Consider the following 14,505-nt stretch of genomic DNA (forward strand, 5'->3'; position numbering starts at 1 on the left):
GCCCGTTGCTTTTGACAACAGGCCACCTTTGTACACTTTCTCCAAGGCAGTTAGAGGATGGCTGTTGTAGTGCTTAGGACATGGGAGACCCAGGTTTATCTCCCGTGTGACTTCTGTGCATGTCTACAGCACGAGGAGGAGCACGGCTTTGAAAACACACTGCTCCACCCTACCCCAATCACTGCATACTCCGTCATGCATCTGCTCATTGGTCTGAGGAGGACCTTGCTTACTTGTCCAGACTTACATGAATCTAGACAGGTGCAGTCAGAGGAAGCAGGAGCAGATCCCTGATCCCCTACAGAGCCTGGGATCCAGCAAGCTGCTGCTTGGCATCTGGTTTGATCAGGCAAAGTAGAAAAGAGAAGATGTTCATGTTTTGCACATGCAGCCTTGGCTGTTTGGTACCAGAAACAGATCCGGGGTTTTACAAAGGTGTAGTTGCAGGGGAGGCTTCCCCACTGTTTCCAGCCTGCCCCCTTCCCCACCCCGGAGCAGGGTGGACAGGTCACATCTTAGGAGCAGCAGCTGGAGACTTAAGTCCCAAAGGTAAGAGAGAATTCCTCTTGCTGTCCTATGTCCCCCTCCCCTGCCTGTCACTGGTGGGGTCATAGTTTCATAGTTTCATAGTAGCTAGAGTCGGAAGGGACCTAGGTAGATCATCTAGTCCGACCCCCTGCCTTAGCAGGAAAGAGCACCGGGGTCAGATGACCCCGGCAAGGTGCTCATCTAACTTCCTTTTAAAAATCCCCAGGCTAGGAGCCTGCACCACTTCCCCTGGAAGCCGGTTCCAGGCCCTAGCCGCCCTGACTGTGAAGTAGCGCCTCCTAATATCTAATCTAAACTTACCCTCCGCCAGTTTGTGACCGTTATTCCTGGTCACTCCTGGCAGCGCACGGGGGAACAGGGACTCCCCCAATACCTGCTGATCCCCCCTGACCAGTTTGTAGCAGGCCACAAGGTCCCCCCTTAACCTTCTCTTGTGGAGGCTAAACAGGTTCAGGTCCCGTAGCCTCTCCTCATAAGGCCTGCCCTGCTGACCCCTGATCATACGAGTGGCCCTCCTCTGAACTCTTTCCATATTGTCCACGTCCCTCTTGAAGTGTGGCGCCCAGAACTGGACGCAGGACTCCAGCCGCGGCCTGACCAGTGCCGCATAGAGGGGGAGGATCACCTCCCTGGACCTGCTCGAGATGCATCTGTGGATGCATGACAGGGTACGATTGGCCTTCTTGACTGCCTCCCCACACTGCCGGCCCATGTTCATCGTGGAGTCAATGACGACTCCAAGATCCTTTTCCGTCTCCGTGCTGGCAAGAGGGGAGTTCCCCAACCTGTAAGTGTGGTGCCGGTTCTTCCTCCCCATGTGCAACACCTTGCACTTATCAGTGTTAAACCCCATCCTATTCTCATCCGCCCACCGTTGCAACCTGTCAAGGTCAGCTTGTAGCCTATTGCACCCTTCTAGTGCACCCACATCCCCCCACATCTTAGTGTCATCAGCAAACTTGAACAGGGTGCTTTCTACCCCCTCATCCAAGTCACTGATGAAGATGTTGAACAGTGCGGGCCCGAGGACTGAGCCCTGCGGAACCCCACTGCCCACGTCCTTCCAGGTCGAGAAGAACCCATCCACTACCACCCTCTGGGTGCGGCCCTCCAACCAGTTGGCGACCCATTTGACCGTGTGGGCATCGACACCACAGTCTCCCAGCTTTTTGATGAGGACAGGGTGAGAGACAGTGTCGAAAGCCTTCCGGAAGTCCAAAAAGACTACATCCACAGCAACCCCTGCGTCTAATGATTTGGTGACCTGATCGTAAAAGGCCACCAGGTTGGTCTGACAAGACCTGCCACTGATAAACCCATGTTGGTTGCCCCTGAGCATGCATTCCCCCGCAAGGCCCTCCTGGATGTGTGCCAGGATAATTTTTTCAAAGAGCTTACCCGGGATTGAGGTCAGACTAACTGGCCTGTAATTTCCCGGGTCCTCTTTTTTTCCCTTTTTGAAGATAGGGACCACATTGGCCCTCTTCCAGTCCTCCGGCACCTCGCCAGAGCACCACGAGTGCTCATAGAGCCGCGCCAGGGGTCCCGCAATGACCTCAGCCAGTTCCTGTAGAACCTTAGGGTGAAGATCGTCCGGACCAGCGGACTTGAACACGTCCAGCCTCTCCAGAAGTACCCTAACTAACTCCTCGCTAACCCTTGGCCCAGGCGTGTCTCTCTCGGGGCCCGAGGGGGGCCCAGCAGGGAGGTGGCTGAACTGGTCCCTACTTAGGAAGACAAAGGCAAAGAAATTGTTAAATATGTTAGCTTTGTCATCTGGCGTGATGACTAAGTTGCCCATCGTGTCCTGCAGGGGCCCCACATTACCCGGGACCCTCTTTTTACCCCCTATGTATTTGAAGAAGGACTTCTTATTGTCCTTAATCCGGGAAGCTAGTCCTATCTCCAACTCTGCCTTGGCCCTCCTGACTGCCCCCCTACATCCTCGGGCGACTATAACATAGTCCTTCTTGGCGATGACCCCATCTCTCCATTGGGTATATGCCTCCCTTTTAGCAAGGAGACATTCCCGGATGCTCTTAGTGAGCCATGGGGGTTTATGTGCCCTCCTGCTCCCTTTGACCCTTGTTGGGATTACCTCCCTTTGGGCATGGAGGATCGTCTCCTTAAGGAGCAACCACTCACCTTCGACATCTGATTCCCTTCCCCTCTGGGTCCTCAGCGCTTCCCCAACTATCCTCCTTAGCTTGTTGAAGTCAGCCCTCCTAAAGTCTAGGGCTGTTGCCTTGCTGCAGCCCTTTGCCACCTTACGCTGGATGGTGAATTCCAGCAAGCGATGATCGCTGTCTCCCAGGTGGCCCATCACCCGCAGCCCCCTCACCAGGTCATCACCCGTGGCCAGCACTAGGTCCAACAAGGCGTCTCCCCTGGTGGGACTGTGCACCTCCTGGGTTAGATGGAGGTCCTGCAGTCTGGCTAAGAACCGACGTGAGCGATCAGACTTGGCTGACTGCTCCTCCCAGCAGATGTCTGGGAAGTTCAGGTCCCCCATGATGACCACATCCTTAGCCCTCACTGCCTCTGTGAGCTGACCTAAGAATTCCAGGTCGAGCTCTTCTCCCTGGTTGGGAGGTCTATAGTAGACTCCCACCGTTAAGTCTCTCTCCCCTGGACTGCCTTTTACTCTAACCCAGAGCACCTCAGAGTGCCCCCCCTCTACCCCCATGCTAATTAACGAGGAAGTATATTCCTCCTTGATGTAGAGTGCTACTCCTCCACCTTTCCTTCCTATCCTGTCCTTCCTGTATAGCCTATAGCCCTTGACACTCACCGCCCAGTCATGCGATGAGTCCCACCACGTTTCTGTGATCCCTACTATGTCAGGGCTGGTGACAGCTAGGAGGAGGGCGAGTTCCTCCTGCTTCTTCCCCATACTTCGAGCATTCGTGTAGAGGCATTTGAGGCCTTCAGCGGTTGTGCCCACTGACCCCCTAGTCTCAGCAATGCCCCGTCCCCCATCGCTTACCTGTTTCTCCCTTTTGACCATTGGTCTGGGCACGCTGGCTGTTGCTGGGCCTGGTATCTCATCGTCTCCTCCGCCCTCATCTTCCCCCTCCCCCGACGAGCCTAGTTTAAAGCCCGCCGAAGGAGGTTCACCAACCTGGAAGAGAACACACGCTTACCTTTAGGGGAAAGGTGGAGCCCATCCCATCCCAGCATGTCTCTCATCACGATGTGCCGGTCATGGCTGAGGAAGCCAAAGCCCGCCTCGAAGCACCATTCCTGTAGCCTCCAGTTGGTCTCCGCAATGCACATCTCGTGACGTCTGCCGCGTCCGCTCACTGGCAGGATGGAAGAGAAGACCGCCTGTGCGCCCATCTCCCTCAGCACGCCTCCCAGAGCATGGTAGTCCTCCATCAGGCGATCAGGGGCTCTCCTGGCCGCATCGTTAGTACCCACATGGACAAGGACCATGGGGTAATAATCGGAGGGCTGGATGATGGACTGGAGCATCCCCTTCACATCCTGAATCTTCGCTCCGGGCAGGCAGTAGACCTCACGTGCTGAGGGATCCTGGCGACAGATGGGGCCCTCCGTACCTCTCAGGATGGGTCTGCACTGTCCCCCTCGAGTCAAGCTGTATGGGGGCTGCACTCGCCTGGGACCGAGGCATGGGACCATGCCTGCTGCTGTTGCCGCAGTTCTGGGCTGAGCCCACCCCTGTAAAGCCCAGGTGGAACAAGACAGGACCTCTCCTTGCCCTGGGGCAGCAGCAGTGGCAGGCCAGGGAAGGGGGAATGGGAGGAAAGGGGACGTGCCTTTGAACGTAGAGGGATAGAGGGGGGGAATTTTACCTCCTTTGGGACTTAAGTCTCTGGTCCTGTGGCATGGTAAGAAAGGGGTACAGATGCACCAGGGCATCCCTTCTGGATCCATTTCTGCCATCTGCCCCAGGCTGACCTAGTCAGCTTGGCTCCTAGTTCATTTTAGTCCTTTAAGCTATTGGCCTGAATCCATCTCAAACTAAAGTATACCAGACACCACACCGGCTACCTCGGTGCCCTTATTGCACCAAGTCTTCAGCTGTTTCTCCTTTGACTGCCAGCCAACTCCTTCAGCACTGTTTTTGTCTCATGGGAAAGATGCTGGCTTCTCTGGCACCCAGACCTCACCCTTGGCTTTCAGGTGTTTTCAAGCAACAAACTCCAGGAGCTGGTAGCATCCCAGTGAGCTGGGATGCATGTGTTGGTCATCAGCATGGGGATGACTGCAAGCCTTGGAACAGGTGACATCAGGGCGAAAGTGTAGAGGAGATAGTGACAGCCAAAAACAGAGCCCTGGCAGCTCCCAGAGATGCTCGGGGAGTTGCAAAGGAAAAGATGCAAGAACGGTCCAGAGGAACAGAGGATCCTGACACTGGGGCCGTAAGGACAAGGTCTAGAAGATGAAGGACTGGCCCTTCTAAATGCTGCAGCAAGGTGAAAGGGAATGAGAATGGAGTCGAGATCGCAAGCCCTTGCTAGGAAATGAGGAGATTGAGCAGAGGAAGAGTGGAGGCATTCAGCACGAAGGGAGTGGCAGTGGAAACTTGATTGGTGTGGGTTTGGGGGTGGAGAAACTGGTGCAGCTATAAGCTGCTATCCCAAGAGCTCAAGTGGTAAATGCAATGCAGTATAGTGATGGTGTTTTGAGGCTGAGAGGGGAAAAATGAAAGAATCCTTATGCATAAAAAACCAAACTGGCCAAAGAGCAAAGACCAGGCGCAAACGAGGTCAACAGCCAGACGAACGTGGAAGGGATTGGACATGGAGAGTAGGCGGCTGACATCAAAGTTGGTGTCTGGCTAAAAAAAATAGGGGTGAAAGCACAAAAGGAGGCACAACTGGCCTTGTCGGTGACTGAAATTCTTCAAAGGAATTGAGCTGTTTTTCAGAAAGTCTCTTTACCAATACAGACTTTCTGCACAATTTCCCATTTTCTTGCTGAAACCCCAACACAAAAGTCTGCCTCTAATGTTTGCTTCTCTCCACTGTTTCTTTTTTCCTTTCCCTCCCCTTTCCCAACTGTAAAATAGTTTAAAGGCAGGAAAACCAGGTAGGGGAATTGATAAAGGAAAAAGGGAGAAATTGTACTTAAAAATGAAAATACAACTATTGAAATTGTTTCAATTAAGATGAAATACTTCAAATGAATAACTTGCAATTTATGAAAATATTTTATGTATGAAACATTTTTAGATTTCTGCCCCGCCCTCCCCCCGGCGCGCTCTTTTAAGTTGCTTTTGCTTGGGTTATTTGAATTGAACAGAAGTATTTGAGAGCAAAGATTATAAACATGATTTTGTAGGTGGAGAGGGAAAAGCTACATGTTTTAATTTGACCCACATTCTGCCGTCATGACGTCAGGACTTTATGCATGTACCTAATTGTTGGAGAGAAAAAGTGGCAAGTTTTTTTTTTTAGTGCTCTAAAATGTAGTTTTCTGCTCCCATGTTCAACTCTGTTCAAGTATTGGTTGATTTTATTTATTTATTTATTTTTTAAAGTTATTCAAATTGCAAGAATGTGGTAATATCCTAGCTCTAAATTAAAAGTGGGCACTTTAAAGATGTTTATTGCTGCTCATTTAGTTCAGTTATAAATCTGGCTTAATTTTCCCCCTGGAATAGACATCTGACTTGCAGGTTGCGTCAAAGAGTGCTTCTGTATTCACTAACGATTGTACGAGAGTACACTAGATGGCACTACAACACTTCCAAATGTCCAATCCCATCTTCCCTGTTTAAGTGGAATCTCACTGTAAATTCAAAAAATTTGTTCACAGGCAGGTACAATAAAGCCACTACTCCTACAAGTGATGGTTTTGTTTTATCTGTCTTCCTGTTTGTGGGGAGCAACAGTGGGGAAAAATGAACCTGGACAGTTTTTCAGATTTAAGTATGGCATTACGCAGAGGCTAACATCACCTACTTGTTTAGTCCCTGGATGACTTTGGAAAGTAAATGCAGCCGGGCTTAGAAATGGTCTTTCAGAGAACCTTCCTATCAAAGTGCTGCGCCTCGTTTTCTTATAAAAAAGTGTTTTCTGTGCTAAACCATTACTTGTTAGCACTTACCATAACTCCTATTTCTGCAGGGGGGCTTAATTTCCATTTATGCAACAGCATTCCCTAGGTTGAACAAGCTTTTCTGTATTGTCACCTACATAATTATCTCTGCTGCGTGGTTCAGTAGGGGTTGTGTTTGAGGCATGTGCAGCTGGTGTGGTTGGATTTAGAAATGCAGGCTGACAGATGCTCAAAAACAGTAAAAAGCTAGGGGACAGAGCTCTCACTTCTTACCGTGGTTTTATGATGAGAGAGAAAAGCGGCAGAGTGGCTTTGGTTTGTCTTGTTTCTGAAGAAAGGTATTTGGATGGATTGGCTCAGTCTTTCAAAGCAGCTTGGTGATGTGCAATAGGAAGGAAAAGCTGAATTAGAAGTGAACTGGATTAACATATGTGCTTGTGCTCTTTGCAGTTTAAGCGAGCATACGATCTGATCTTCCAAGATGTGGATGGTCTCCTGAAAGGTGAAAAGCATCCGTAATTCCCACCTCTTGCTACAGTCAGCGAGAGCCGAGTTCAGCCCCTTGAAAGATTTGGCACCTGACTTTCTCCAACTGAAAGATAACGTAAAAGGCAATCAAATGGTCACCTCTTTTAAATAAATGTGAGATGAGCCAAAGCCTGAATTTCTTACAGGATATAATACAAACATTGTCAGGAGTGGCTATACTCAAAATGGAGTAACAGAGGCTGGGATTTTTGAAAGGAGACTAAAGGTGGATGTCCAACCCAAACGAAACCCAGAGCAACTCGCCCAGTTTTCAGGAAAGCGATTCATGCATATCAAGCATTGATGCAGATGGGTAGTGTGTCCTGCACCTAGAACCACACTGGGCATGGTAATCCTTATGAAATTCAGCACAACGGAAATCATTGCTTTTTTTCCCCAGCGGAGATAGCCACGTACTGGTGTTATGGTTGGCTGGGTGTCTGATGCAGAGTGCTGACTGGGAGAAGATTAATTTTTCACCACTTCTCCCATTGCTTGCTTACACAGGTGAGGCTAACTTCTCAAGCTTTGGGTGTCTGGGTGTGTTTTAGGCAGGTTGGGTATCCTGGTAGTTAACTTACAGGAAGCAAGAAGGCTCATCTTTGATTAGTGGCTGCAGAAGGAGAAGGTTGTTTCCCAAACCTGACGGCAAGCAGTGCTCCCCTGGGGATATTCTGGAAAGTGTTGCTTTGCTCTTGGTGACAAAGGCATGAAGCCAGAAGCGGGGCACAGCCCTGAAGTGGGGGAGACTGCTTGGAAGACCGAGAGCCAGCGTACTTTTTAAATCGGCATCCCGTATTAAGCTATACAAATCTGTGTCAAATGATGATCAAATCCAGATGATTAATCCACTCATTGTACTGGGGTTTTCCCGCTTGGGTGAATGGAGATGTGTATCCCTGACTATTCTTTGGATTTTTTGGGGGGAGGGTGCACCTACAGATTATTTCAGGAAGGATTTTAGCTGTCTGCCGCGCTGTAGCTTGCAGCGATCTCTCCCTGCACTATGCACTTAACCAAGGGATTCCTCCCAGATGACTGCGTCCACACACAGGGGGCACGTGTACAAGATGCTAATTGGTGGGCACTAATTGTGATGTGACGCTACTGTGGAGTAGTAACAAGGTACTGCTCAGTAGTTCATTGCTACTGTGCATGAGTGTCTGAGGGGAGAAAAACCATGCCAGGACGCTACTGTGCAGTAATTTATGCAAGTACTAAATGGCTGTGCAGTATCAAATTTATGCAAGTACTAAAGGGCTGTGCAGTATCAACCGCGCAGTCCGCCGCTCGTGTAGACGTAGCCAGAAAGAGCGGTCACGCCGTTTATCATGTCGCACCAAACGCGGGAGCGAGGTGCGCGTGTGACAATGATTGTCATCGGCCGTCATTCATTATTCCATCAAGAGCCTGGCACGTCAGTCAATGAAAAGTCATGTGTATTGAATTGACAGCTCTGAGTTGTTTTTTCACCAATTACCATGCCAAAGCCTTGATCGTATAATGAAGCATGCTTTCTACCTATCATTTCATCTTTGTCAAATTGACCGAACATCCATCGTTTGTTATGACTGAGAGAACTTCAGCAACATTGGAAAAATAAGCAAGTGCATCTCGGTGCCGAGGGAACCGCACGGGTGTCGGAGATGGGCTGTTAGGGTAGACACTGCTTCATCAGCTCTGATGAAGTGAACCCGGGTTCATGACAGCTTATGCTCTATATAGCTTATTTAGTTAGTCTGTAAAGGTGCATATCTACCCTGCCTTCTCCATCAAGTTGCCCAGACTCAGAAAAAAAATCAGGTTGGGGGGAAAGGTGACCCCTGAGTGGTGTTTTCGTGCGCACCTATGGATCTGGGCAAAGAGAGCTTCCCCTCCTCCCCTACCACCCATCTTAATATGTAGAGATGTATTCAGCCTTTCTTATAATTTATTTATTGCTGTCTTAAGTTGCTTTAAAACACCAGCCCTTCTCTCTCTGCCCTCTTGCAGATAGGTTCTTTGATGCATCATAATTCATTATTTAAGAAGCATGTATTCTACTTGACTTTTTAAAGCTTCCCCCCCCGTAGCTTAATGTTGTCTCTGGCAATTTGCATATTGATGTCAAAAGCTTTCCAACAGGCAACAAATGGAGATGGTTAGCAATATCCCACTCCTCAAGGCTCTTTCAAATAAATTCTGCTCCCCCCTCCCTCCCTACGCTCACGAAGGGGGATGTGAGAGGGGTACCTTCAGCACTACAAAATAAGAGGCAGAATAGCACTTAACCATGATCTTTGTTAAGAATATGTGCTTTAGTGACGATGTATGGACTCCACTTCAGGCTGAATCAGAGCCTAAGTCCTTTCCCTTGATCAGATGGTGGATAATGCCCAAGGGTTGGAGAAGGACCTGGGTTCTGCCTTGGCTGCCTCTGGCAGACTCCCTTGATCAAAATCAAAGGCCTTTGGCCAAATGAAACCTTTCCGGGCCACCGTTCCTCTGCAAAACTAGCCAAGCTTGCAGCACTGGAGTGGTTGGAAGCTGACGGCAGTAACGCTTATCAAGGGCTGTGGGAATCGGTGAGGGAAGGTGTTCCTGGAGGACAGAGTATATTCTGTGTTGTCATTAATTCCTAATTTGGATAATTGTCACCAGAAAGAATTACAGCTGAAAAATGCATCTGTACACTTCGAGGCATGAGAGCGTACAGCAATTTGAATTCTTCAGTGGGTTCGGTGCTTGAACGAATGCCAAATGTATGTCTCTCTCTCTTTCTTGAAGCTCTGTGTGAAAATGCCGTAAGATATGCATGTAATAGCTAGCAGAGTCTTCAAACCGGATCTCAAATGTTCATGCTACTACTCTTTCCTTGATGAGAGAGACCTGCAAAATAAATCCAGTGCCATATTCATTAAAATACTGCTAAGTAAATCAAGAGAAACGTGGATGCTCTATGTCTCCTTCCAATGCCCTTGGCTACAAAACTGCCTTTGATACTATCTCTTCTGCTTTTTTTAACATTCAACCCAAAGTAAAATTTGGGAATTTTAGACCTTTTAATACAGGCTTCAAAGAACGCATTTCTGAATGTTACGGAATAAATCGATCATTACTTTCTTAATAAACATAATGCTTTCCTTTTGAAGTTAAGGATCCATGAGAGGGCCTGGGATTTAAAAAATAAAAATTAAAAATTTGACAGCTTTCTGGCCATTTGATGTAACTTGTGTTTTATTGATCAGATTTCAAAGCATTTGGTATTGGTTCCGTGCATGCAACATCATCAGTGGAGTATGTTGTGTTCTTTCTTCAGATGGTGGCAGAAAGTACCAAATCCCCACATGTCTTGGGACCTTGATCTTCTTGCAGAAGGAGCTTAGGAGAGCATTTGAGCCTCTCTCATTCCACTGACCCAGGCCTCCACAAGACCATATGTCTTTACTGAAATGCAAATGTGAGTTAATGTTTTGTCTTGGGGATTTTGCCATAAGCCCCCTTGTGCTAGGATGTTTACTTGTTCTCTGTATTTGTACGCCGTCTCCGCACAATCGGTATCCTTCACCTTCTCCACTAACAGCATTTTAAGGAGCCCATTTCAAGAGTGTACTCTGTCAGGGCCATGGGACTTGCAGTGGTTCATTTAGTCCTTAACTAAAGGACACGTTCAGATCGCTGTTCATAGCCTAATTCACACTCTGTCCTGAAGTATGAGGGTTTTCATCTTTCTTTTTTTTTAATTCATCTAAATGAACTGTGGATGCGGTCATAATCTATGAAGGCGTTAATCCCTATCTGCAGCAAAGGAAGTTTAGGTTAGATATTAGGAAAAAAACTTTCTCAGGAGGGCAGTAAAACACTGGAACAGGTCACCCTCATTGTCTATGATATTACGATTTGAGTGATGCTGTGCTTCTGGATGCCAATGTTTTGCCCATAAGTTCTTCAGGTTGATTGTGCGCTGTGTTGTTTTTTCCCTACGTATGTCTTTCAGTTAGCAGCATACTTGTTGCTTTTAGTCTTCTTCCAGTGTCCCTCGTTTCCTATTAAATGTTCTACAAATCACATTGCACATTGTTTTACAGTTTGGCTCCATCACTGCTTCCTTGTCTCTTTCCAAACTAATACAGACTGTTGTAGCCTCTTCCATTTCGCCCCCCTGCACCTCTCCTCTCTTTGCATTTTTAATATGGAGGGACCAGAGATGAATGCACTGAATGAAATCCCACAAAGTCAGTAGGTATTTTTATGTGACTTAAGTGGAGCTTTCATAAAGAATTCCATGTAGGTCCATGTAGGTCATAAGATTGATCTGTCTATCTATCGATCACTCTTGTCTAAAGCTTAAGATCCCACCTTCTTATCATCTGTTTTGGGGATTCATTGATGGAATTCCACACTGGATGGACCTGACTTTCCTTTACAGGCCCATATTATTTCCCCATAACTAATGTTCATCAACTTTTTTAAATGTTTTCATAAATGTAGCAGGAAGCTACCCATTGTCACTGCTTTATGAATATGAACTACTCCTGAGCACTGTTTAGACGAGTCTGCACCAAGTCTCTCCTCCCGATGCAGGTGTTAGTAGCAAACCCCATTCGCATTCTTACAATTTGAGGTGCACTGTATGATTCTCTCCCATTTGGAAATTTTCTGTTGGATCCTATCAGCCCTCTCAGCTATGATTTGCTCTTTTTCCCCAAATTGATCGACCTTTTCTGCCCAGCTCAGACCCAGATGCTGCACCACCTCATTATTATCTGTCATTCACCTGTCTTTCAGCAATGCCTGCTACACTGAGGTCTTTTCAATGCCAGTCTTTCTCGTACATATGATTTTAAAGGTCTAAGTGGTGTGCCCATGCAGGTGAGCTAATGTAAGGCAGCCCGGGGTATAATCGGGGAGTGCATCGGCTGCTACAGGGCAGCTGTCTTTGTGGCACCTATGTTGTGGTAGATGGGAGGTGGCTAAGCTCGCCTTCCCAGGGGGGCACAGCATAAGTGTGCACACAGGCAGGTTACTGCCATGTACCTAACACCCTGTAATCCAGCTCACCTCATGATGACTTCGTGTAGCAACACCTCATTTTCTTGCTTTTTAATATGCAGGCATGTGGATGTAGAAACATAGACTCATGGATAATGAGGGTTGGAAGGGAGGTCACATCTAGCCCAGCCCCCTGCTCCAAGCAGGACCAGCCCCAACTACATCATGCCAGCCATGCATGTTGCTTCTTCCCCATGTGCCCATTTTTATCTAATTCCTTGCTCTGACATTTTGATTGATGACTTTTCTGCAAAGTACCCATGAACTCGCACTGCCCCTCTTCCAGTTCCACTGCTAATTCTGTCCTGTGTTGTTTTACTACTACTGCAGATGCTTTGCACTGCTCCTACCTCTAGCATGTGCCTATTAGACCACATGACACCCCAACACCTCCTTTTTTGCTTTCTCCCAGCTTCTAGTTCAAATGCGCTGTCCTCGCCTTTTCGGACCCTCCATCCGCTTTCACTTTGGGGATCCCACCCCTTTCTTTTAGCTCATCCCACAATAGAAAAAAGATGTCTATTGACTCATATTTGGACTCATCTCCACCCCCACCTCCATCTTCCAAACTAGGGACCAGCAGCATTCTTGTAAAGTTTCCCACTTTTCCTCACTTCTAGTTCACCTGCCCGTCATCTAGTTGTCCGTCATCGACTCTTGGGCTGGATCTTCCCATTCACGGACTCCTTCAAACTTGCAGGTCGAGAGACTCGTCTGTCTCTTTTACTGATCAAAATGAAGCCTGGAGATGCTCTGAGAGGTGGGCAAACTTTTGAGTGTTGAACTGCACATGGGCACACAACTCTACCCTCCTTGGCCAAAGCCAGATTCCCTTGCCAAACTGCTCTGGGAGGGAAGGTGGGAACAGATGTTTTCCTCTGGACTGGTAGGTTTGAAAACTGCCAAATAATTCATAGCCGTGTTCTCTCTCCCCCTGACTCTCCCTTGCCAAGGGATTTTGAGGCTCTAGAGATGTAGGGAGACACTTGGTTAAGAAGGAGAGCTGATATTTCTGCATAGAAGCAGCTTCTCAAATGCTTTATAAATGGTGCTTGGGGGTATTATCATAGGGTTGAGTTTCAGTGTTGGGACTCTTAAGTTTTAAGCCTTGGTAGCAATTTGGTATAGGATGTGATTACACTGGGAAGCGCTGGGAGTTTTTCTGCATTTTTGGCAGATCTAGCTAGTTGCTTAAACCACGAGCAACTACAGAGAGGCTTTATCCCTCGACCTCTCAGTGGCAGTACAAAGAACAGAAAGGGCTGGGGATGTAATGACACTTGTGGTAGCATAAATTATTTACCAAGCAATAGATACGAAGATTGCCATCTCCTGCAGTGTGTTGCAACAAATCTATTGCAGATGCTTCGGTAGTCATGCAAGATAATTTCGTTTGAAATTACACTTCTCGCTCGCTCTCCTCTTACCTCGCTTGTATTTTTTTTTTTATTTTTTAGGAAAGTACCGCTATCACAACTGTACCGCAGCATGGGAATGAGAGAGAGGACGTATTTGCATATATTGATATTTTGAGGGAGGTGTCGAGTTTTTAAAGCAGAACTGCTTACTTTGTATTTTGTCTGAGAAGTCTTTGTTCTCTTTGCCCACATTTTTTAAGGCAAATTTTCTGGCTTATATCCTCTAGGAATTGGTCTAGTAATACAAAGCTATGAGGAAGGGAGAGTCTTTGTTGATTTGGAACAGGTACAGTAAGAGTGCTGATTAGGCAACCTCACTAACTGATACCATATAATAACTGTATTAATTAAAATATAGTCGCTGTTCTCAGAATGGAGGCCATTGACTATGAGGGACTGGGTCTAAGTCCCACATAAGTCACTGCAGTGATGTCCCAGGATCTTGGATTCACCTGCATGTGTTTGAACTGTTTTAAGCTTAAAATGAGTCAAGTCGGTCAGATTTGATTTAATGTTCATCCAGCTGCAATGCAGATCAGTTCATGGTTGAAGTCTCTCCAGAGTAAGGTTTTGTTCTTGTTTTTACAGATGAAGCAAGGTCTCTGCCCCTTCATTCTGATATTTTCCCCTTTGTCTAGCCCCTAAACAAAGGTTTTGGCAGAACTTCAACAGGATGTACAGCCTGCTAGTGCTGATGCTGAGGTTTTGTGCCTCTGAAGAAAGCCCTGGCAGAAAACAGCCTCTGCAGGACATGGGTCTTGTTATGAAAAATGTGTTATTTTTCTGTAGAAATCCTAAATATGGCAATTGTGATGGTAGTAGTGAGTAGGACTGGCCCATTTTGCACGGCTCAAGTGACACACACACACACAGGAGCCTGGTTTCAAAGAGCTTTCACTTTAAAGCCGCTGTCCTGCAAACGTTTGCCTGTGTTTAACCCCGTACTCTGTCT

The sequence above is a fragment of the Crocodylus siamensis genome, chromosome 11, assembly GCF_052110815.1.
Source record: "Crocodylus siamensis isolate JL-2025a chromosome 11, ASM5211081v1, whole genome shotgun sequence".
NCBI classification, from domain to species: Eukaryota; Metazoa; Chordata; order Crocodylia; family Crocodylidae; genus Crocodylus; species Crocodylus siamensis.